The 25,992-nt window shown below is 43.3% G+C and overlaps 1 long non-coding RNA gene across 1 annotated transcript; it reads right to left on the bottom strand.

Annotated features, from left to right (window-relative positions):
• Positions 1 to 5,418: 5,418 nt before the first annotated feature.
• LOC146802539 (uncharacterized) lies at positions 5,419 to 25,150 on the bottom strand. The gene is made up of 4 exons (XR_014967413.1): positions 25,086 to 25,150; positions 6,316 to 6,410; positions 6,181 to 6,211; positions 5,419 to 5,637 (listed from the first exon to the last, which is right to left on the bottom strand). It is a non-coding gene; the product is annotated as an uncharacterized LOC146802539 (long non-coding RNA).
• Positions 25,151 to 25,992: the final 842 nt, after the last annotated feature.

Raw genomic sequence — 25,992 nt, 5'->3', positions numbered from 1 at the left:
ACTAAGCACTTGTATGACGTATTGAATTGGCAGATGTATGCCTTGAATTGATTAACTGCTATAAGATTTTCTATGCTCTGTTTTAACTACTATTTAATTGCTTGGCTAATTGTTGTGGTTTTAAATAACTAGAAACAATGACATGTATCTACCTATTTATCTATGGGAGTTGCATGGGAGAAATCGCTGCTTTGAAATGCAAAGCAGAGATATGCGCTGCATTGCATTTCTCCAGATTTTTGGAACCACTGAAAGCCACGCGAAGTCGCTTACAACTGACTTAAGGTTTGTGTCAATCTTGCACCACTTTGCATGGTATGTTGTAATGCTGTCCAATTGTACATATAAAATAATATGCGTTGAAACTGTAAAATGATCATGTATTACTGTCTTTATGTGACACTGCGTAGTATTATATAACATATGAGTGATTTTTGGCAGTAATTTAAATATAGGAAATTTCACATTCCTTGTAAAAATATCATTATATTAGCCTTTACGTTCCACAAATATGGTAGAATTTACGTTTAGGTTTCTATCTACTGAATTAGAAAAGGCAATTTAGTCTATAGCTCTTACTTTCAAATGATGGCATTAGTTTGGGGCTACAGTTGTCCATTTCTAAAATACAACCAGGTGATTCAACTGAATAAGCCTGGTATACTTCCTTCTGTCATTTAATGTTACACTATTATAGACTCAGATGAAATTTCAAATTAATATATCTAAAATTAAATAATTTGGAAAGCAATGTTGTACCAAAATAATACAATTATAATTATTTTCATACAAGAAAGGCAAAATGTTAGAAAGAAGAGAAAAATGTTCCCCTTCAAGCACCTGCCTGTAAATTCAAAACTAGAACATATACTGTTGGCAGGGCACTGCCAGAGAGAATTTTGGTGAAGCTAACCCCGTCCAAATTTGCTTGTGGGTTTGATGCTGAAATCATACTCACTGCAGTTTGGAACATTTTTATAAAGGAGCCTCTACGGACAATCTAAATAACACAAAACAACAACAAAACTAAAGGTTGGTTGAGATTTGAAATCTTTTGTGAGGTGATACCTTAAGAGATAGAGTTAATACTAGACTAAAGCCTTATTATTTGTTTGTTTATATGTGCCATATCTGACTGGTGTGAATGCCTGCTGCAATACTGCTGTTGAGTAGTTGAGCCCCAGCATCTTTGACTCTATATGCTCTCTCCATCCCAACCCCCTGCCACCGGAGCAGTGTGTTCTCCTGTAAATCAAGGGCAAGTCTAGGGAGGATTCAGGAACTAGTGTCCCACCCCATTGGAATCGTCTGGGATTCAGGTAGGTTGCTTATGATAGCTTCCACGTGCTCTGCCTGATTTGTAAGATCTTCAAGTGGACTCTCACCAAGTCCAGGACGACAGTCAACCATGCGCTTGTCAGCAGCAGTCTCAACTACGGCAACAAACTCTATGCCGGCACCACCCAGAAACTCCTAACGAAACTGCAGAACATCCAGAACACCTCTGCCTGACTCATCCTGAACATCACACACCGCAACCACATCACCGGCCATCAGAGAGGCCTTCACATCAACAAAATGACCTTCAAGCTCCTCACGCATGCCCACAAAGCCCTCCAAAATGCCTGACCTGTATACCTCAACCACCGCCTCTCCTTCTACACTCCCATCAGACATCTCCACCCCACCTAACTGGCCATGGCCACCATCCCACAGATCTGCAAAACCATGGCTGGAGGAAGTTCCTTCTCCTACCTCACTGCAAAGACATGGAACTCCTTGCCTCTGCACCTCAGGCAATCACCATCGCTACTGCAGTTCAGGAAGGACCTCAAGACCTGGCTCTTCGACTGAACCACAGAAGCAACCCCTCTCTCAGTGCCTTGAGACCCTAACGGGTGAGTAGTAGCACTTTACAAGAAAATTGATTGATTGCAACACCCCTTTTATTACACATTATTCACCCTTAAAGTATGCCCCAGGTAGCCCATAGGACAAGGTGCGGGGTCAGCAAAAGAGAAGACATGTACTTTTAGGTTTTACATGTCCTTGTAGTGACAAACCCCCAAATTCATTTTTCACCACTGTGAGGCCTACTCCTCTCATAAGTTAGCATTGTGAAATACTTAAAACAGTTTAAAGCTGTATTTCCTGATCAGAAAGGAATAGCTGCATCATGATTTACATCTTTGGAAGGGAAATGATAAATCCTCTTTAATGGAAAAGTTGGATTTAACATTGCTATTTTAGAAATGCCACCATTAGAAAGTGGTCATTTCTCTGCTCTTACTCCTCGTTGTGCCTTGCACAGTTTCTCCAATACACTTTTGAGGTGGGTGGCAGCTACACTTTGTGCATTTCCTCTTATCTGCCACAATCACAGGAAGTGTAGTTTTGACAGAGAAGTCATCTGTAATCATCTGCATTCTGACAGCTCTTCCTGGGCAGGAAAAGAGAGCTGATACTTACACCTGAATATGCAGTGTCCAGTTTCCCACACAAAGGGCAGATTACCTCCAATATAGTCTGGAGCCAGGGCTGGGAAGAAAGTACCTGTATGCACTTAAAAGACCCTTCTTTGAAGTTGCCCTGACTTCAAAGACACAACTGGGTGAATTTACTGTGGCTCTGACCTTACAAAGACAGGACACTACTGGACCTGTGAAAAACTCTGCCAGGAGTAAACACTGATGTGCTACAAGGATTGTCACTCTGCTTGATTGCTGCTCTAGAAGAACTGATTTTCTGCTTTGCTGTGCTTTCCTGCTGCCTGCTGAGGACAAGGACTGGACTCATCTTATTTGAACCCAGAATTACTCCAAGGGCTTGCTGGTTTGCCACCAATTCTGAAGTCTGAGGGCCATCAAAGACTTCCTTCAACAGCACCTGGACCCTTCCATTTGCAAATTCTACCCTGCCAGTGGTGCCAATCCAGTCCTTGAAAAGTGATTTCTGCTGTGCTGATCAATCAAAACATCCACATTGATGACTTTGCATTGTTCGGAACTGATGCATTGCCCTTCGAAGCTGACACAGCTGCAGCTTGACAACATTGGTTTGACGGATTGTGCCGCTTGACGAAATCACTTCAATGGACTGCGCAGCTCGACGCAGAGAGACTGCGTGTCTCAACAAAGATGCACCACCTGCATCGTAAGGGGTGTGTCGGCAAAGCCTTTATCGACTGCAGAGAGGGGAACCAATGCCTCTCCTGCTCCCATGGGATCAACGACAACGTCTCTCCACCTCTGCTCCTCGGATCGAGTCTTCAACTTTGACGTTTCCTCCATCAAAGGAGCTTTTTCAGTAGGACCGTGGTCAAAATGAACTATGGATTTACCCCGGTCTAGCATGATCAGATGTCCTCTATTGGCACTTTATGACTCTAAGCACTATAATTTGATTGAATCCTAAAAAAATCATAACTCCAGTTCTATTTATTAGATTTTTGTTTTCTTTGCCTTGGTTTACTATTGCAAATATAACCTAGTCTTCTTACCCTGTGTGGAGTATTTTTGTGGTGTTTTAATTTAGTTATGTGTGTGTTGCACAAATACTTCACACAAACCTGTCTTCTCTGTGCTAAGCTACCAGAGGGTGAGCACATGTTATCTTTTAGTGTGTATCTAGCTTACCATGGCTAGAGTGGTGGTTGCTGCTTGTACAGGATGCATACTTTAACAACGAGAAACCCCAGTTCTAACAGTTGCCCCCAAGATTTTCAGTGGTCTTGTTGTTTTACCCTTAGTTCCTTATTGAGTATTTTGTACCTCTTTGCCAGCTTGGCGTTCTTGTATTAAAGTAGTCTTTGCTGTTACAAGACATAGAAGACTTAGTGGGATTTTCCCAGTGTTAGCATTACCAAGACGTGTAAATTCTGGAATAAAATCACCTTATCACAATGCACATCTTAGCATTTCTTTTCATTATTTGGATTACTTGCCTTTTAAAATTAAAGCAAATTACATTTGTGCTAATATTAAAATATGCTTTAATCAAATGTTTTTCTACATTTTTATTGTTTTTAGAAATTATTTTTTTCTTTGTATTTCTTTTCAAAACCCATTTTTCATGTTCATACCTAGACACGACATGTATGCCTATTTGCAGGAATGCAAGTTGTCATTTGAATGGAACAAAAAGAGCTTTAATGTGCAGAAACATTGTGCAACCGATGTTCAAGTGACTAAATGTACTAGAAGAGCCGCATATATAGCCAAGCCACAAATGCCTTTGACACTGGTTTAACGTGGACCTCTGTATTAGAAATTGTGAACATTGTTAAGGATGTCAGTTACCAACTTAGGCTGAACAGAAACATCACCTCCATCCTAATCATCATTTCCTAAATCAACCCTTGAGGCCTTTGCCATTTAAACACCTCATGACAAACTCTATTCATGCTGGGGTACCACCTCATCCCATACCTCCAAATGTCACACACATATGAAGTGAGAGTGCTTCTGTTATTGAAATCCATACACACTCACAATACATGTTCCATGAGTAAACTGGTTATCCGTTTTGGAGAAGATGCTATTTAAGATCTTGATACAAGCCCCTACAGTTTATGTGGGCAGACATCCAGGAACATGTGTTATACTTGAGAGAGTAAAGGACACAGAAATACAGTGTGCATATGTACAGCAGATACCATCACCAAGTCAATGGACTTCATGTGGGACTTGCAAAGTGTTTATTCAACAAACTTTACTGAATCCAGAATGCTGTGCCAGATAATGTCTTAGCCTCAACCAAAAACGTCGTCCCATTCCTCAAAGCCCTAAACAGACTTTCTGTGTCAATAAGAATCTCCTTCAAAGATCTCTGCCCAGAGGACAATTCATAGCACTGATGCGCTATTTCTACAAGCCAATTTCAAACTCTTCATCAGAATATGGAAGAATACATCAATAGTGTCACCGCTTCTAACTACCCTTTCATTGAGAACAACCCATATAGGAGAACCTTCTTCGCATTACAAACTTGCAAACTATGCGAAACATTATGCAACAAAATGAAGAGAATAAAAATGCAACTCTTACTCAAAATATTACCACACTCCATATACCCTATGCGTTTTTCCCAAAATGTGTTTCAACTTGTACCTTGCGACAAATACAAAAATGTCTGTCTGAAGGTACAAACGAAAGACTGGGTTTTGGTCAAATGTGGTTTGTCAAGGGCGCCTACAGCAGGTCAACGTATTTCAGTGAAGGTTAGGGGTGTATAGGATGGTGCTAGCAGGAGGGGGAAAAACACCCAGAACCCCCCTAATGTGGACCAAGGTCCTGAGGAATTGCAGCGAGCCTGTGCACATGTCAAAGTAACAAAGTGGAGTAAGTTCTACTTTTTTTTCAAAGTTCTTCCATGTCCACAAACAATCTGTATTTGAATAAAATCAGACACCAGGCAAACTGACTTTTGTATTGTATTCTTCTTTTACTGGTGATTAATTGCCCAGCCAACATGTGTTTCGTCCGGTGGTGTACCCCAAGAGTTCTTCAGGGCTAAAAGGCAAAGCCAGGAAGTATGGAGGTTCTTTGAGCCAGTAGCTAATCCGTCCCGGTAGTCAAAGGAAGAAGGATGCAATGACACGTGTTTCATCCGGGGGTGTACCCCATGTCTACTTCAGGGCTGAAAATATACACAATAAACAGAAACTGAGTAAAGAGAACCATTCACGGGTCAATTATAGTCATTTCAGGCGACAGAAGTGGACGTGTATACACCCCAAGTGACATGATGCCCAATGTTAAGCAAGATGCTTCACATATAAGTGTCCTTGACGGACCCCGGTGAGGTTCATAGTTGTGAGTGAACAGGCCATCATTGTGAGTCCACAGTCCTACAGTGGCGATGGTGAGAAGGGTAGTGAGGATTTGGAAATGAAATGGAGTGAGGACGAGAAGACAGGGAGAAAATAGACAGGGGACAGGTCAGGGGATGTTAAAGTAAAGAAAAGAATCAGAGGATACATCCAAAATTGAGAGGGAGAAAAATCAAGTGAGAGCTGCTCAGGGAAGCAATATTTAAGGAGGTAAGTCAGACGCTAAGTGAAACCACTGCTTAAAGTGGAAAAAGTGCCAAAGAAAGAAAAAGTGCCTGACACATATGAGGCCCACGGTGAGAGCATAATCAATCACTACGGGGATGGGTGGAACAGGAAAGGCATATTACCTAAAAGGCAAAGCCAGGAGGTATGGAGGTTCTGTGGAAGAAAAGTCAAGAAGGGAAAATATCAGAAGGCGAGTCAACGATACTGGAACCTCATGACTCCAAATGCAAACGTTAGGGTGAGAGCGGAGATCTGACCTCTAAGCCAGTAGCCAATCCGTCCCGGCAATCAAAGGAAGAAGGATGCGATCCGCGATAGGTCCTGAGTATTGGGACACTGCACACGTCGAATCCTGTATATGGGACAATGCATTAGAGCCAAGTAAGCTTCACTGCAGGGAACAGAAAAAGAAAGAATTGACAAGGTTCAGGAGTTAAGCAGACTTTGGCTGGCGGTCTTTAATAGGCAGTGCTTACAGCACACAATGCGGTGGTACCTCCTCAAATGTTGTATGGTGCAGAAGTAGTGGGTCTAGGCACAAACATAGATTGGGAAAAGACATGACATAAGGAGGTGGTCCTAAAAACTCTCAGGACTCCCTAAATGTGCAAGTGTCCAAGTTATTAGGATCAAAACCAATTTGAAATCATAGAACTATATTACAAAAACTCTAAGCATTTGTTTTTGGAATAAACAGTTATTGTGTGAATAAAACTATTGCCAGTGAATTATGGTGGGCAAGGGCAATAAGGAATTGTCTCACTTGAATTGCAAGCTATGTCGAATTGATCAAGTATTACATTGAGAATTTTCCATTGTCATCTAGAAGGAATTAAATGCTAGAATCAAGGGCAAAAGATTTTGCTTATTCATTCCTAAACATCTCAATGGTTTATCTGAGACCGTCATGGAAAAATTCAGCCACCTTCCTGTATCTGATGGAGCTGCCCAGTCCGTAAATGAGCAGTGGCATATCACAATTATGACCCAGGTGTATGCTTTTCCCCACTTACCCCTTCTTGCTATGGGAGCTTGTGTACGCGTCTGTACACAGGCTCCCATAGAGTTCAATGGAAATACGAACGAACCAAGTCTGTAAGCATACGGCTGCATCGTACTTGCTCCTTCGGACTCCCGGAGCATGTTTAGCTCGGAAAGCCCTCCAGATCTGAGTAGTACGGAGGGCTTTCCTAGCGAGATCGGAATCGGGCCCTAAGTTTGATACTGAGACAAATGGTGGAAATTCTCGACCCCAGGATTTATTCCAAATTACACTTCAATTGAACTAGCAGTAACTCGAGTGAAGCTAAGCACTACCACTCCTTGTCACATGAATGAAAAAAACACTGGATGGGTCTCAGTAATCCTAGAAGATTAAGCTTCATAGCACTGCTTGGAGTACTCGACATTAAGGGAGAGTTCTTGTTTCTTTCCTCAAACCCTGGCTCAGCCTGGTCCATACAGTCTACATCAAGAACAACTTATATTATAGCATGCTTTATGCAACCATAGTAGATACCCACATGCATCATCTCTTCTATTCTCACAGTCCCTGCAGAACACCAGAGCACTTTTCGTGGCTCTGAAGCGATATGTGAGTGATACATATGGAGTGACTTACTCAACAGTCCAAAAAAGTTCTGTTGCTGGTATGCAGAGTGCTATGCAACTAACAATTCACTACTATAGTGTTGGTACTGACGAAACTGCAATTTCCTAAATACAATTAATTAAAATACTTGTCCAAAATGTGATCGAAATCAGATGTGAATTTAGACAAGCCTCATTGATCAGAGTAAGAAAAGTGAGTATAATTTAAAAAAAACTGTTAAAAATGTGGACCAGGGAGGCATGTGGCATCTGTCTCCTTTGCTAAATTGATTTGTTGAAAAACAACACATTGCATTTTTACTACATGCAACTCTGAGTCGAAACAGCAGAAAAATAAACTTGGATTTTTCATTAAATAAAATTACTCTGCTTTCCCCCGTTAGGTATTAACATTGATTAGATGTTTTACTCAGCGGTCCTATCCACATTTGTGTTACAGGCTTCCAGCTTTTTTCACCTATGGTGCAGACTTTGAAACAGCATCTCTCTGGGTGATTAAAAAGTGGACTTGGACGAGAAAAAATATTACTGTGGCATCTCCAGCAACAGAGTCGACTGATTCTGGCCAATGTGTAAATGGCGGTACAGACGCCTCTAGCTTTATGGTTCAAGTACACTGAAGACTTTCCCTCCGGGATTCCTTCTGATAAGGGAACAACCTTTTCAAAGAGCAAGCTGGTGATGAGCCCTTCTCCGGCACAGCGTGTGTGCAAGATGCACCTCTAGGACCAGCAAGAATCGCTTTGAACTGAACCGCCGAGTTTCACATCAAGGACCTAAAATATTTCCAAAGCCTAAACTCATTCAATAAAATAACAAGATGCATGGATCAGAAAAAAACATTGTTTTTGAAAGAAAATGAGCTCGTATAAAATGTCAAAGACCGTTTGGCACACATCTATTTTCGCAGAAGGATTAACGTATGCAATAAAAAATAAAACAGGTTTGGATACTGACAAAGAACCCTTGCCAGGCTCTGAACGAAAACTAAATAGATTTGCAATAAAAGTGATTATGTGCTCTGCCGTCATTAATTCCCATAATATTCATGAGGCTATACTTTTTAATTAAATGCAGTTTGATGCAGTATAAGTAAATGCATTCGTGAGCTGTTTTAAAAGGAATATAAACTTTTAAGTGGACTATTTTGTGTTTTTTTGCAGCTATGAATGAGCACACAAGGTGACTGGAGTACAAATGTTTGGACATGCAACATCCAAGTGTGCTTGTTTGTGTTGACACAACCAATTAGTCGCCCTTTGAGAGTTTTTTAGAAGCAGACTTGTTGTTGTGTGATGTGTTTGTAATAAAAATGATCACAAACAAAATGCTCTTTCTCTTCTCAGATTCCTACAGTTCATCATCCTTGTGCTGCGCTGAATTTTTACAAACTTTCAGCGTGATTTGGGATTTTGGAAATTAATGGAGAAACCTCAAAGCAAAAAGTAAATATAGAACTCAGGCCCACTTGTCCACTGTGATATTAGTGGTTTTTATAACTCTTAAGTCTCAAAAACAAGACCCTGCTTATATATGTGGCGTTGCAGAATTATTTTCTTATCAGCAGTTTAACCAGTTGGTTTTGCTGATGGCAAGATGTCAACAGAGGAGACACTATGAAGCCAAAATTGTACAGGGGAGGCGGTTCTCTTGAATATATGACTAGGAACTCTCAGCTGAGATGGTGTTAAGAGAGAACATGCTCATCCCGCCTTCTAGTATTTCCAGGAAGGAGTTTAGAGTTATCGTGTTCCATGAATTGGAGATTTACAAGTAAAATTGGGTATCACCTGCATCCTGATGAATGTTTGCACCCTTTTCCTCGATCACAGTGCTCAGTGGTTCCATGTATTGCTTGTACAAGTAGGGCAATAATATTGAACCCTGTGTCACCCCATATTTTAGTGGTAAAGTAGATCTGAATGATTCTGTGTTGCTCGAATGTGAATTTATCTCGAAAAAATAAAAGACAAGAGGCGTTTGGCAAAACAGGAACAGTTGGTGTAATTAAAGGCAGCGGCCGTGAGAACAGGGGACAGATTTGGGGGTCTGAAGACTGTCTCAAAGTACATTGGATTTGGCTGTCATTTTATACATTTCAAAAAGTGTCATAAAGCAATTTGTATATTCTTTTACAACAGGAATCTGGGCCTAGTCACAGGCCCATAAATCTAGTCATTTGAGAAGAAGCGCAGGTGGGTCTCGACCTTGCGTGGACACAATGTGGGGCAGTGGGTACTTGTCTTGCTGTCCGACATGGGATGCGTGTGATCACTTAGTTTGGCATCTGACTTCATGGTGTTTTGGGAATGCGTGCCCCTCCTTCCAAACGGGTTTTATTGGGACCAACCTACTAAGACCATTTTGGTATTGCTGCCTCTATGTGGGATCAATCTGGATTTACCTGTTGTCGAGGTTCTTACTCATGCTTTCAACAGGAACACCATGCAAAACCGAGACTTCCTCACTTCCCCTGGACCACGTATCACACCAACCTCAGGAGGAGTTTGCATGACTGTGCAGGCTTTGAGACTTTTACGCAGTGCAGAGTGTGCTTGATGGCTGCATCAAAAGGCCATGCTGTTATCCTGCACAGTTATCCCTTGAGAGGGCACAGGTGCATCATTTACAATCTCTCAACTTATGGCTCTGTTTAAGTTGACTGAGACGCAAAGGGAGTAAGCAATAATAAAACAATTCAACTTCAGTGAAGCCAATTTGGAGCCACAATATGGACCAAGAGTCAGTTGAATTGAAGTTCAGTAGTATTATTACCAATTATTAATCAGACCAGTAATAATGCATAGCAAGAGAATATTAAAAAGATACAGAATTACAGCTGGCAAGCTGAGATATCACAATAGGTTTCGTTTAGAGGAGCCAGGAAGTCAGGTTTCAGTAATAGGAGAAGGTGTTAGGCAGGTGAGGGAGAAATATAAATACGCTGCCACTCTCTGACAAGTATAGGAAGAACGTTCTCACATGGATATAGAGAAGGTAGGCAGGAAGACAGAGGAGAAGTTTTTCACAATCTTGATTGTCACTGCCAACATGCAAATTCCCAGACTTCTGTACAGGGGGTTTGTCAGCATGTGGGCTGCTCCCTTCAACTGGCAATTAGGGATGGAGATGTAAATTCTCTGGATTGGGTAGTGATTCTCACTTTCGAGAACTCTCCACCTCCTTCATAAGGGAAGGCACTTGGAGAAAAGAGCAACCACTGAAAAGTGAATCGACAGACCCATGCACAAACCTATGTCCTAAGTGGAGGGACCCACTCTGGACTTGCATCCTTGGACTAATGTGGACTCTGTGTCTAGAGTGAGACACACTGGCTTCTCACCTCCTTTTACAGATTAGTAGAGAGTAAACTTACTAGAGACCATAAAAGAAAAGTGTTCCCTTGGATTTCTGTGTACTGTACTGCTGTGAGTGCCCTAAGGTATCCCATGCTCCTGCTAAACACACAGGATTCTTTAGTTCCAGACAACCTGAGGGGATTGAGAAGTGCAGGTATAATGATGACATGTCATGAAGGCATTGGGGTGCCATTGGTAGAAAGTCCTAGCTCAGGAGACGACCAGAGCTGAACTGGATTGACAATCCAGGCCCATACCTCTAATTCTGCTAAGCAGGAGCTAAGTCACATTGTGTGTTACAACCATCCACTTAAAGGCACCGGGGTTGACTTTAGCACTGCCTACTCTGCTCAGGGAGCCCTTGGTCTATGAGGAGTGGCTTTGTGTAAAGGGTGGTCTACCCACGGCCTTCTTTAGAAGAAAAGTGAGGAATCTGGTAAAAATTCTAAAATGATTTTTAAAATTGTGAAGACGATTCTAAATCGAGAGGCCACCATGAAACACCAACATCCCATGGCCGATTGGACCAACCAAATGGCAGAATTCTTTCATGAGAAAGTAGTCTCTATTCAAGTCACTTTGGGTTACTTGTCACAGGATGATACCTGTGCCACTGGGTTGCTCACCCCCGGGATATCCCTAGGCATGGCATCTCCACTCCCATACTTCCCTTCCATATCCATGGATGAGTCCCTATTGGCTATTATGTCTTTAAAGTCTGGCTCGCCAGCTGATGCTTGCCTGTCCCGGTTCATGGCCAAGGTGGCTAAGCCATAAATCCAGTAATCAATAAAGTCCTAATTGCATCACTGGCATCTGGAAAAAAAACTCTGAAATGTAAACATGCAAAAATCCTCCCACTACTTGAAAAGCTGTCTGCAGTGCTGACTACAAGGTCCTGGCCAATTACAGATCTATTTCTCTTTTCCCGCCTTTTCAAAGGTGCTAGAAAGATATGTTAACTCTCTGCTCTCAGGCCACCTTAAAAGCAACAATGTGATGCACCCCAAATCAATCAGGTTTTAGACCTAGCTGTAGTACGTAAACAACCCTGCTAGAGCTAATAGACTATACCAAGGACAAACTAGATTGCGGAGGTGTTGGACCTGTCAGCCCTAGGGTGGTCTCCCCTTCTATTTTTGTATCGTGCCTCATTTTTTCCACCCTCATTTTTATGTTGGACTAGGTCTCCGGGCGCCTTTTCATTGCCAGACAGTGTTAAGGTGCAGGTGCTCCCTTCTCCCAAGATGGCTGCCACAGACCCCTGCTACTGCAGGGTGGTCGTTTTTCATAGTAGCACCCTAGCTGCCAGGAGCTGGCTGGGACCCACAACAATGTTGCAATACCAGCCCGCCTTTTTGTCCCATAGTTAGAGTGGGGAAGCTCCTGGAAGAAGCTGGAACCTTCTAGAAGGGAGGTGGGGTTTTACTTTTGCCGCCTTGGCTAGAGGTCACCTGACCTAGGGCTACTTAAGAGTGGGAGGGAAACTTTTGTGGTGAGTTGGCCATTGGGGTGAAGCAGAGCTGGAAGAATCCACCAGGAGTGTAGGCGGTAGGGCCTAGCCAGGGACTTATGCCTCTGAGAGTGACAGGATTTAGGTACTGCCTCTTAAGTGAGTGAGGTGCCCTGTGAATCCCACTGATCTTGCCCAGTAGTAGGAGGACCCAGAGACTCTCTGCCAGCCTGACTAGGAAGGACCTAGTCGCCCTCTCCATCCCTACCCCTGTAACAGAACCCCTTAAGGGCGCCAGATACATCTGCGCCAAAAGACTTAATCTGTCAACAGAGAACTGAAACCTAACTTTAAGAACTGAGACTGCATGACAAGAGTGAGCTGTAAGCCTTGAATGCCAGAGCTGAGACTGCGGGTCCAAGCTACCCTAGTGAACAAAATACTAAGCCGATTGCCAAGTCACCGGGGATCGACCAGGTACTAGCGCTGTGACCCCCGTGCTCCCTGCCCTGGTCTGGGACCCCCGGCAGCGTGCTCCGCTGAGCACCATATCCCCATCCTTAATTTGAGCCCCCCCCCTGCGACGACGAAGCCAGCGCGCTCACCGCCGCGGCCTGGAGGCCTGGGAGAGTGCTCTGCTGTGTCGCGAGGCCCAGGCGAAGTCCGGGGCCCCGTCGCTGCCGTCGCAGCCGTGTGAGGAGAAGCGCAAGGTCGGGGCCGAGTTCCCCCAACGTCGTGAGGACGGACGCCTGCTGACGCCGAGACGGAGGTAAGCCCGGAGGCCGAGATCCCCCCTGGTGCGCCCCCTGCTGGTCTGGAAACCACACCGCACTTGGCCCGGGTTGTCCCCTCCGTGGGAATCCCCTCCCCTGCCTGCGCGACGGAGAGACCCCGCCGAGGGATCCTGTCCGTGTCCCCCCTCCTGTGTTACTGAGCGCGGTGCTCTGTGAACTGCACCGGAGCATAGGGACTCGCTCCTCAAGTCCAGTAATCTTCCCCGCTGGAAGCCGTTCAAAGTACTGACTAACATTACTCTCGTGTGGCGCTTCACGCCACCGACTCTGCTTCCTCAGCCGGAGAGACCGGGACGGCGAGTAACCGCATTGTGTTATATGCTCTGCTCGAAAGTAATTACATGCCAAGGAATGCGAGTAGCGCACTGTGTTACATGTTCTGCTCGAAAGTAACTATATGCCAAGGAATGCGAGTAGCGCATTGTGTTATATGCTCTGCTCGAAAGTAATTACATGCCAAGGAATGCGAGTAGCGCACTGTGTTACATGTTCTGCTCGAAAGTAATTACATGCCCCGGAATGCGAGTAGCGCACTGTGTTATATGCTCTGCTCAAAGGTAATGACATGCGACTGATTACGAGTCCCGCGATGTATTAAATGTTCTACGCAAACGTATCCACATGCAACTGATTGCGTGTAGCGCTATGTTTATATGCCTTGCTTCACAGTACTAGGGGCCCTTGATCACGAGGAGCGCTCAGTTCTACAGGCGCCATGTTAAGTGAACCCAATGTGTCCCCTTTCAAGTATTACGCTTAGTTAGACGGCCGGTTCAGGGAAAGACTTTACGTAAGCGCGCACGGCACTAGAACAAGGTTAGGCACTGCATAGATATCACCCAGAGTGTCGAATGTAATGTCACAATGGTATTATGATTCATGTATTACCTTGTTATTTCCTGAACTGCATCTGACCAGCTATACTTGGATAAACTTGAAGTATTTGCATAATTTAAACGGTGTGGCGTCCCTTATTGTGTGTGACTCTAGTCCATGAGAAGCGTGTGGTGTATGGTTGCTTAACACATAGCCCTCTGGTTGCCCGACCGGCTCGCGCCACGCTACCGCCTATAGGGCCTGGTGACCCCGGGTTCCTACAGGAGGCAAGGCCGTTTTGATTATGTTGAATCTCTCAGTGGCTTTTGATTACTGTCCCTCATGACAGACTATTGAAGCCACTCCATAATACTGGAATTGGAGGTTCAGCGTTAAAGTGGCTGACATCATTCCTGGACAATAGAAAACAAAAAATATGGATTCCCCCATTTGCCTACCCTATACAGCACTTAAAGGTGGGTGTTCCCCAAGGCTCAGCACTGAGCCTGACACTTTTTAATGCCTATATAGCCACTCTAGCTGTTCTTGAGGTATCATACGGTGCCAAAGTGATATCGTATGCCGACGATCTGCAGCTTCCTTTCTCCTGCGATAAAGGGCTGGAATTTGTTGGTGAAACCATTAAAATCTGCCTGTGCAAAGTGTTCAACTGGTTGGCCACCAACCAACTAAAATGCAACCCAGACAAATTGGAGATAGTTTTCTTTGGTACAACTCAGTCGGGAAATCTGGAGATCATGGTGGCCTCAAGATGTTCCTCCCCCGGACACCCTTCAGAGCGCAGTGAAAAATGTGTCTCTTCAACCCCAAATTCAAACCCTGGTTTGCACCTGCTTTGGGTTACTATGCACTCTAAAAAATGCATGCCACTCCTCTCTGTTGAAGTAAGGAAAACAGTGGTTCAGGCCTGGATGACTTCCAGACTTGACTATGGAAATGTCCTTTACCTTGGTCTGCAAGAGTACCTCTTGAACAGGCTGCAAGTGGTTCAAAATGCGGTGGCCAGATTGATTCTCAATCTGGCTCCTGGGACCCGTCTGTCCCCACATATGTGTGCACTTTACTGGCTTCCTGTGAAAAAGCGGATTCAATTTAAAACACTTGTCCTGGTACATAAAGCTCTGCATGGGAAGGGTGCAGTATATATGAGAGAGAGGGCCTCTACTCATGTTCCCTCCAGGACACGACGATCGAAATATGACCACTTGGACAACATCCCTAAAATCCACCAATCTAGAATCGGTGGCAGATCTTTCTCATATCTCAGAGCTAAAGCCTGGAATCAACTCCCACTGGATTTCCAGGCTACCCCAACCTCTCAATTTTCAGAAAGAGATTGAAAACCTGGCTGTTGAGCAATTGAGGTTAACTCCATCCAGTGGTTAATTTTGCAGACAAACTGCTATTTAGTGCCTGGAGTAGGCGTGCACTCTACAAATTACGTTTTATTCATTTTCATTCAGGTGAGACTAAATAGAAGCATCTGGCACCCCCACTGGCAAAGAATGATGTGGGGAAAGGAGGAGTTTGCATGACTGTGCAGGCTTTGAGACTTTTACGCAGTGCAGAGTGTGCTTGATGGTTGCATCAAAAGGCCATGCTGTTATCCTGCACAGTTATCCCTTGAGAGGGCACAGGTGCATCATTTACAATCTCTCAATTTATGGATCTGTTTAAGTTGACTGAGACGCAAAGGTAGTAAGCAATAATAAAACAATTCAACTTCAGTGAAGCCCATTTGGGGCCACAATATGGACCAAGAGTTAGTTGAATTGAAGTTCAGTAGTATTATTACCAATTATTAATCAGACCAGTAATAATGCATAGCAAGAGAATATTAAAAAGATACAGGATTACAGCTGGCAAGATGAAATATCACAATAGGTTTAGTCTCAGTAGACTAAGATATGAAATAATCACAGCCACAGCAATACAAAAACTAAGAATTAGGAATACATGTTGGGTGATGGCTACTAGTCCAGACTGTGTCTGTGCAATCTCACTGCAAGCTTCACTTGGCATGTTATATGTCTTTCTCAAAAATCAACTCTATCTTTTTCCTGCACATAATACACTTCTAAGATAGAGGATGATGTTTTGTGCTTAAGAGATTGTGAGATGTCCTTAGGGTTGAGTAAGTTACTTGTGCACTTGCGGGCATCTATGCCAAGTACTACATAGAGTATGCATCCCTAAAACAATTGACATACATGTTCACAAAAAGAATAGAGCCTCTCTTTCAGTTACAGAGACAACTACAGAAGCATTTATACATAACATTCAGTCACTCACCCAAAATTATTTTTGCATGCAGGAGACTCAAAGGTAGTTGCAATGACACCTACATAGCTCTCTATTGCCTAACACAGGTACTGAAGTATTTGTGCCGCCACTTACATGCACATGTAGACAGCCATAGAGGTATTATAGCAGGCAGTTACATACCAGCACATTTGCCTAAATATCTCATGGCACTGATAGATATGCACTCCTACTCTCTCTCAGATATGTAGGCAAATACTGACTCAACCTTCTTAACCATGAACAGAAATAGTATTTGAAACATGAGTGATGGCTACTAGTACAGACCGTCTGTGCACTCTCACTGCAAGCTTCAGTTGACATATTATAGGTCTTTCTGAAATGTCAAACCCACGTTTTTGTGCACATAACTCCATTCTAAGGAGAAACAGCAATAACAACGATGGCCAAACCATGCGTTTCCTTTGCAACACAGTTGGAAAAAGGAATGCACTTTAACCAAGCATTCCTTTACCAAACATCTCTTTACAACGACATGACTTAGGTAAAGCAGTGTTGGATTTTAAAGTCCAATGCTTTCCTACTGCTGCACAGACTGGAGTTGAAATAGTAAATTATACTGTTCGAAAGTCCAGCGCTTTCCATAAGGCAAGGCGTTGTAAAGACTTGTGCGGTAAAGGAAAACATGGTTAAAACGCATTTCTTATTCTGACTGCATTGTTAAGTCACGCACCAGAAACTATTTATGTATGTAGCAGACTCAAAGGTAGTTGCAGTGACATTTATATAGCTCTCTATTGCCTAAAAGAGGCACTGAAGTGTTTATGCCACCACTTGCATACAGATTTAGATAGCCTTAGAGGTATTATAACAGGCAGTTGCATACCAGCACACTCACTGAAACATCTCATGACACTGATAGAGGTGTACTCCTACACTCTCTCAGATATCTAGGCAAGAACTGGCGCAGCCTTCTCAACCATGTACAGAAATAGTCCTTCAAAAAGGGTGATTGCTACCAGACACTGTCTGTGCTGTCCCACTGCAAGCTTCACTTGCATCTTATTTGTCTTTCTCAAGTACCAAACCCATGTTTTAGTGCACAGAACAAACTTCTAATATATGCTCTAGGTATGCCAAAAATGATGCTGTTTTGTGCTTAAGAGATTGAGAGATGTTGTTTTGAGTTAAATAAGTTCAATTCAATTCAATTCAATATAGTCTTTATTTCGATTACTCAATCAAAAAAGACAGGATAATTCAATATTAAAAAAAATATATAAAAATATTTCATCTCATAGCATATTTCCAATAAACAATAAAACCGACAATGATCAGAGATCTTTGTAAACAATAAATAAATAAATATATATCCATTAATAAAACACATGATTGTACGTGATCAACAATAAAATTAGTTTTTAAAATGCGATGTGACATTCAACAATTATCATATCACAAAGGCTAAAACCAAAACACCACCAAGTTTACAAAAACCTTAGTTCAGCAGAGGTTCAGCAGGTAATCATTCCCTAAATAATTCTTAATCTAGTGTCTGGTCCCTCTTGCAGTAAAGATTACTCTACCCCCATTTTCTTGGCTCAAATAGCCCACATCCATCTAAAAAATGTTGCCATACCAACTACAATAAGGTCCGTTGTATCTGACCTTAGGATCCTTAAAGCCTCCTTTGCTGTTCTTATACCCAAATTCATACAAACGGGTTTAAGCCATTTAGTCCTGGGGAGATAGTAAGCTGGACAGACAAATAGAATATGGGCTAGGGTCTCAGTGTGATCATGGCAAAAGATACATTTATCACCCACTGATAAAAGCCATCTGCTTGTAAACGCTCTTATTGGTAGTGAACCTACTCTGAACTAATGGTACAATTTCCGATCAAGCGGCCTAGAAATGAGGTCCCAGTAGGCTTCCAATTTAACCTCATGTTTTACTTATAGGAATTCCCTAGACAATGTCGGCCTTGTGATAGATGAGAACTTCTTTGCTGCCTTATAGATCCTTTTAGGGGGAAATGCTGAAGCATCTGGGTCCTCCCACAAAGTACTCATCCCCATGTTGGACAATATGATTTTAATATTGTTCAACCATGGGATCTCATGCAGTCAACCCAGCCTCCTTACTTCAAGTAGTGTCTTAGCATACAGGGAAAGCTCAGGAGTAGTCCAGAGTCTTCTCCAGAATGCCAATGGTCTAAAGTGTGCCGCGTCCTCGATGTTATGACAGCCCAGATCTAAATAGAGTGGCAAAAGTGGAGAGGATTTTGGAAGACCAACTAGTGATCTGACAAACTTATTTTGCGCTAGTGCCAAGGGGGTTAAATTGTCGAAACCCTACAATTCGGCATCATATAATATTGCGGGGCTAATTTTTGAATTATATATTTGCAGAACAGGGGAAATAGGCTTAGTTTGAGAGAGCCTATGCTCTTTGATCAGTACACCTGCTAATTGCACATGTTTTAGAGCCAACATGTCAACCTGAGGTTTCCGACCAAACAAAAGAAGGGGGACGGGGAGCTAGTTAGAAAGAGGTCCTGCACCAATGCTCCCAAGGTTAATGCAACAGCAATATGGGTGGTGTCAGTTCCTAAGGAGAAGGGGAAGAATATATAAACAGCCAAGTAAGCTGTAAAAATGTCAAGTGTCTCCAAATAAATTGAGTGTGCCAAGAAAGAGAAAGAGTACTCCTGTGTGGATCTAGAAGTGCCCTCACACACCCTTGCGGGTGTTTAGCATCATCATCGGGCAGATGCTCCTCATGGGGGTGGCGCTGCAGTCCCTCACGGGCCCGTTTCAAGGGGCTCTCTGGTGGAGATCTTTTAGGAGTTGCCGCATTTGTGCATGGGGGTGTGTGGGTGTCAAAGAGGTGGTGATGGGTGAGATAAAAAGAACCAAAGGACACTAACAGTTTATTGAAGAAGTCCTTTGAGTCTGGATAAAAAAGATCACGGGGATGGAGACGCAAAATGTCTGGATAAAAAAGATCACGGGGATGGAGACGCAAAATTATTGCCTAATTGGGAGGGGAAGCTAAACAAATAAGATCCCACTTCTCTCAACCTGTGTAGTGAATATCAGAAAAAGTGTATAGATGTATCATGGGGTCGACATGTTTCGCGCTAATTGGTGGTCCCTAGTGGATCGTAGAGCGCTTCATCAGGACCAGAGGAAAGGGTATTAGAAAAGGGAATGAGGAAAAGAACGCCCTATATTCCCATGAGTCCTTCTTATAGGGTATGGTCTAGAGGTACTAGGGGTGGGACACGCCGTTATGCGTGTACCCAGTGTGTGGCCTGTTGGAGACAAAAAACAAACAGGAGGGGGGGAAGAAAAATACAACAGGAAATCGTCATGCCATAGTTGTTGAGTAAAGTAAACTCATATATGTGCAGGACGTGAACATCCCAGTGCACCGTGAGGTCGGTGCTAACTGGGAGCATGCACGAGCGTAATCGGAGTGGCGCTGATAAGACAATGTGTGTTGAAAGAACATGCTCAACACATACTAGTGGCAAACACTGAGAAGACTTAAAATAGGTCTAGTCCATAGATCACCAGAGCGATACTCGTGAAATGAGGTGGGTGCACCATACTGCACGACGGACGGAGTGAGCTAAATTAATGGGTCAGGCATAATAAACACTGCGTGGGATTCTCAAGGCGAACGGAGGTGCAGGTATATCGTGAAGTGCCACGAAACAAAGCGCAGCCAAAGGTTTCTAAGTGCGGGTAGTGCACATGAGAGCAGGGGTGGTAATTGTAAACACGCCTGCATGTGGGCAATGGTGTGTCACAGACATCAGGGAAAAGGGGAAAACTACCGCATTGGGTGTGGCGAAGCAAAGTGTATACACATACACGTAAGAACATGCAAACAACGCTACAATGCTGTGTAGACAAAAAGTTAAGAAATATCAAATCGTACCCTCCCTCGCTGAAGGATGAGCCTCCTCAGCGTAGCCGTAGGAAGGTAGAGACAACTGGAAAATATGGAAAAAGGAGACAGCAAAGCCCGGTCATCACAGGCAGTAACTAAGCAGAGTTTACCTTAATGTTGCTTCTTGTAGGCATCCGTCGGTGAGGGAGAAACTTACTTAGTGCTCTTCCTTCGCGTGCGGGATAACCTACCTGACATCAACGGCTGCTGGACAACATAACGTTGAGCTGAACTAGTTGAATACAAATCAATTGATTGGTGCAGCGGGAAGCCGTCAGCGTCACACGCGTATTATGCGTGGTGAGAGAGACCGTCCGTGGAGTAGCGGCCATGTTGTAAGGGGGTGAAAATTAAAGGTGGAAAAGGGACCTGAAGTGTGAACTAATGTCGATGTTGCAACGGGAGTGAAAGTGTACAGACATGCCAACCTAGGAATAATAAGGGAGGCTGAGTACAGAAAGGGGGGGCGGAAGGGCCAAAGTCAATAGCGTAATGCAGCTAAAGAGGTGAGGGAGAAACACTGCATAGACGCTACGTGACTGTATCGAGAATAAAGGCAAAAGAACCCGAGTAGCGGGCACCGGCCGAATTTTATAACATGATACGAACTCAACAATAGGAACGCTGATCTGTGTCTTATAAGTTGCTCGCAAAGAACATTGTGTTAACAAAAAGGTGTTATATGCAAATTGTGTCACCGAAAGAATGATTCGGGTCAGAGGGGATGGCATAAAATGATAATAACAGCATGGTGTCATCCATGCCAAGAGGAGATGTAAAAAATACCCAGTACCTCCGTAATTATGTGTAGTTGCCTTGTAAAAAACGGGGGGGGGGGGCAAGGGGGAAAAAAAAAAGATATATATATATACAGACTAGTATGGTTCCATGTGTGCAGCGGGTGGGCAGGGTCTCTGTCACGTGTGGAGTAGTGTTTATGAAATCAGATCGACCCAAGGTATCTCATCGTTAAGACCTCCGTTGTCACTTTTAAGTCTATTACGGAGGTACTGGGCATTTTTTACAACTTCCATTGGCATGGATGACACCATGCTGTGATTATCATTTGATGCCATCCCCTCTGGTCAGCCCACCAATCGGTCTTCCTCTCTGTCCTCCTATAGCAGCCTTTGAAAAATGTTGAAAGCTCGGATAATAAACTCTATCCAAGGACCAGGTCTCCTGGAATATCCAGACATCAAAGCCATCAATAAATGATGACCAGTCTGTAGACGTGGTTTTAGATGATAACCCTGCAATATTCCAGGAAGCTATGGCCATTTGAGTTTTGAAAGACCACTAATCGTATTATCACAACCACTGGTTACCACGACATCTAACACCAGGTCTTGTTCCAGTAAGCCATAGCTGGGGTTGCTAGTTGTGTTATGGGGACATACTACTGCTCTTTTGGGAGTTGCATTCACCATAACACTAGAGCTTATTTTCAACAAGGGTGAACACACCAAACCTACACTGATGGAACTACAAGCCTGTGTGCCCTGAAAACTTCTTCAGATTTGGACAGCACTACAGAGGTGGAATAACCCAAACTCATATCAACCTCCTCTTCACCCATGTGTTCTTTTAAGACTGTTAATGGGGAAATGTTGGTTGTTCCCAGTCAATCGACTTCCTCTAAGGAGGTGAGGATTTCAAATTGGTTTGTAAAATAAAACTAACGGAAGGATTTTTATATCGTCTGATTTGGTAAAGCAATGCCCAGCCGTTTCCAATATATATTGAACTAGTGATGGGGATCTAAAACTAAGGACCACGCAGTCACCTGGAGGGACTTGCATGACTTCCCAATCCAAGGGATATTCTGCGTGCCATTTTGAACTCAGAGAACAGATGGCCTCTTAGTCCTGTCCTGTTGCCCAACAAATATAAGGCCTTATTCTTTAACGTTGTCCAATGTTCCCGGGCGTCAGTTGGGAGCCTTGGAACGTTAGCAAGAACCACTGTATAGAGAGTAGCTTCCGGTGGGAGATGCAGAGAAGTATGTGGATTCGTATCACTTGCCTCAGATATCTCTAAGGGCCTACTCCTAATGCCACTCTCCCATTGCTGTGGCTTCGTTGTCATAGATATACCATTAGTTACATTAACGGAACGGTTGGGCTCAAAACTTGTGGCTGTTGCAATAGAGGCTGGCTTGTTGCAAACATTTACCGGGATTCCCATTTGCACTGTATCAAGTACCCCACATGTTGATTAGCTATCCCACCATTCTCCTGTACATTAGAGTGGTTAGGGTTTATTTGGTTTATACCAAAGATTCCCTGTTCAATCTTCTTTAATCTATCATCAACCGAGGTCAATTTTTTAAGTAAAGGGTCGATCATGGCTGAAATTTTCACGCCTATCAGCGAGCATAACTCTTCTAAATTAAGATGTGGGGATGTGTAAACTAGGTGGGCTGTGCTAGTAGCGTGATCTGCAGTGCTATTGGTTGGGTTTACTACAGGCTGATAAACACCTGTTTTACCAATTATAGCTGCCTTCGTTTGGCTGTTCTTGGGGGTGGCGGATTTAGCTTTACTGGTCCGCGACCTTTCCTTTTTTTTAATGGCGGTTCTCCACCCTTCCCCCGTTGAGCTTCTTTCCCCTGGTGGTAACCATGGATATGTTTAGTGGGCATTCCTGGCCGTGTGGGATGGAAGGGATTGGTGGCACTAAATCAGTGTTTATCATGTGAGGCTGGATACTGTGTGGGGTCAGTGGTGCATTCTATTGGTTGTTGGGAAGACTGCACTGTAGAACTGCAGCTACCAGTTGGAATCAGAGGTTTGAGCGATAGCCTACGCTCCGTCAATTGAATCTCGTGCATCAATGCGGATTCTGCCCTGCTTAAAAAGGCATCTAGAGTACCTACAACCCCACCACCCAACTTCCGTTTACTCATTTTTGCAGAACCGTAACCTGCCAAAATACACAAATGAGGCTAACCAACGATACTCAAGCAGAATAAGATCTAAGTAACACAAGCTTACAGTTCAATTGTCAAATGGTGTGGCCCAGCCCGGCCTCCTCTGTGCTCTGATGGGTGCAGATGGGCCCAGCCTTCGCCCGAGCATGGCACGGGCACACCCGCGCGCGTCCTGTGCTTTGGGAGCCCCCGGCCACCTTTTGAAGCGCCTCCTGGCACTTCCTGCTTACGTGGGTGGCCGTGCGCCACATAGGGAGTTTTGCATATTGTAGTTCCCCTCAATGCGGCTGGGTTGAGAGCAAGGACTCCACAACAGCGGGTGCAGGCAGAAGGGTCGTTGCGGTCTCCCTAGACCGAATTCAGGAAAACACAGGAGTTTAAGTAATTAGACAGCTCTAACGGGACCCCATAAGCGGGAGCCCGCGGCCGACTTTTGAAGCGCCTCCTGGCGCTTCCTGCTTACATGGGTGGCCGTGCGCCACAGAGGGAGTTCTGGATATTGTAGTTCCCCTCAATGCGGCTGAGCTGAGAGCAAGGACTCCACAACAGCGGGTGAAGGCAGAAGGGTTGTTGCGATCTCCCTAGACCGAATTCAGGAAAACACAGGAGTTGAAGTAAGTAGACAGCTCTAATGGGAATAAGTTACTTGTGCACTTGCAGGCCCCTATGTCAAATACTACATAGAGTTTGCCCACCCAAAACCCTAGAAATTCCCTTGCCACCCAAAAACCCATACCCACTCTAAACCCTAAAATATATCTTCATACATCCCCTGACCAAAACACATTATTATTCAAAAATCAGAAAGAGACAGTATATAAAGTCGTGTTCTTCTGCTGAATGTTTTTGTAATTTGATTCTTTAATCAGATGCAAGTCCTACTGAGTTCATGAAATCACTCCAGTTATATCTTGTAGCCTTGTAGCCAACACGTGTTTCGTCATGGGTACATTAACCCAAATTGCTTCATCAGGGCTACAAAAGAAATGGACCAAGTTGTAGTCTCACAAAGATTACATCAAAGAGAATATTAAACCTGCGTGTTTAGCAAAAGAGAAATCAGATACTTCGCATCCAAGCCCATGGGTGAGTTAGCTAAAGAACAGTCATTATTACCTATTATCACGACCAGATTTTGATCTTTCAAAGACAAAACAGTTATAGTGTGTGGTGTCCTATGCTATAATTCACATGTTGTCACTTACTTAATTGTGAAACCAATGCTATGTTTTAGGTGATTTGTATAGTATTGCTCTCACCAGAAATAAAGTGTACCAAAGGATGTGCTCTGAGAAAAAAACTATTTTGTGCTCTGAGAAAAGAGGAAACCACCCTTGATCACTCATAGTAAGTATTGTGATCAATTATGCAACTTGATGCATTCGAATGGTAAATCCAGTACATGCTATGTGCATGCTCATACATCTGTCAATAGCAACATGTAAAGTAGTCAAATTATGATGTTAAAACAAATGCATGTGAAATACTACAGCAAGAAAATCTCCTGAGTAACGCTCACCAGTAAATTCTAAAATAATGGTCTTCAAATCCTTCTCATTTTTTCAAAAAAACATGAGGGGGCAGAGAAGCACCCTGTAGGGATACAATAATATAACGGAATATGTTGGCATAGTCTATCTATGTGTGTATATATTGCACAGTTTTAAAATATCCTCATTCTTCATTTAGCCTCTCCGTCATGTTCAGTAATCTCAAATGAAAAATATGTAAGTGTCTCTACCCCGTATCCACACCCTCATTATAAAGGATTTGTATGTAAGCTGTCTAGCGCGCAGAATGTAATATGCTGATAAGTTACCTGCTGCAAGTTCTCTATTTGCACCGAGAGTGCTTGTATTCTCCTGTTTGAGCCGCGTGTAAAACCAGCGCCATCTTATGTTGGGTATTTATACCCAATTGACCATAACTCTGCGCCATGAGTCATCCGAGCAACTAAACATGAATATTCCCGTCCTGATGTCCACAGCTATTCCTAATAATCATAGAATACTGAATCCAAAGCTCAGGGTCTAATCAATTGTCATACTAGTTAGAAAACTCAAGAATTAAAGTCCAAAGAGAAACAAAACAAAACTAAACTAAACAAAGCCTCTCCAATGTGGCGGCCAAGAATCATTATCACAGGGACTCATACCGTGGCTGCAACAGTGGCGGCCATCTTGTAGAATGTACGCTAAAGGGAAAAATGAGAGGTGTATGTAGCAATCTCATTATCAATATCACTTAGGCAAATTGAAAATAAAGATAAAATAGAAACCCGCAGTTTAACAGAATAGTGACGGGGAGGGAGATAATTATCCCTTTTTTGTCCAGAGATATATTAACACAATATTCTGTAACTACTCGATGAGAGGGCTGGTGTGCATCACCAAGGGTAAACCCTTTACTGTCATGTGTAACTTGAGGCATAAAGCCAGATCTGGCAAATTATAGTGTGACAGGTAAAAACACTACTATATCCTTGAGTGAGCGGTAAGGCATATTAAGGTAAATGCACTTCATCTGTCTCCTATATACAAAGGGCTCGATTCACAGAACTAACTTAAGAAGAAATCCTAAACTTACTATCATTTTGGTATTCACAGAAGGCACTTACTCATTTCGGTATTCACAGAAGTTAGGAGTCCTAACATTAGGACTCCTAAATGCCTTCTGTGAATACCGAAAGTCTTAAAGTTAGGATTTTTCTCAGTTTAGGAGTTCTA

Source organism: Triturus cristatus, chromosome 8, assembly GCF_964204655.1.
Source record: "Triturus cristatus chromosome 8, aTriCri1.1, whole genome shotgun sequence".
NCBI lineage: Eukaryota > Metazoa > Chordata > Amphibia > Caudata > Salamandridae > Triturus > Triturus cristatus.
Note: the sequence above shows the minus strand (reverse complement) of the source record. Positions and strands in the feature narration are given on the sequence as shown.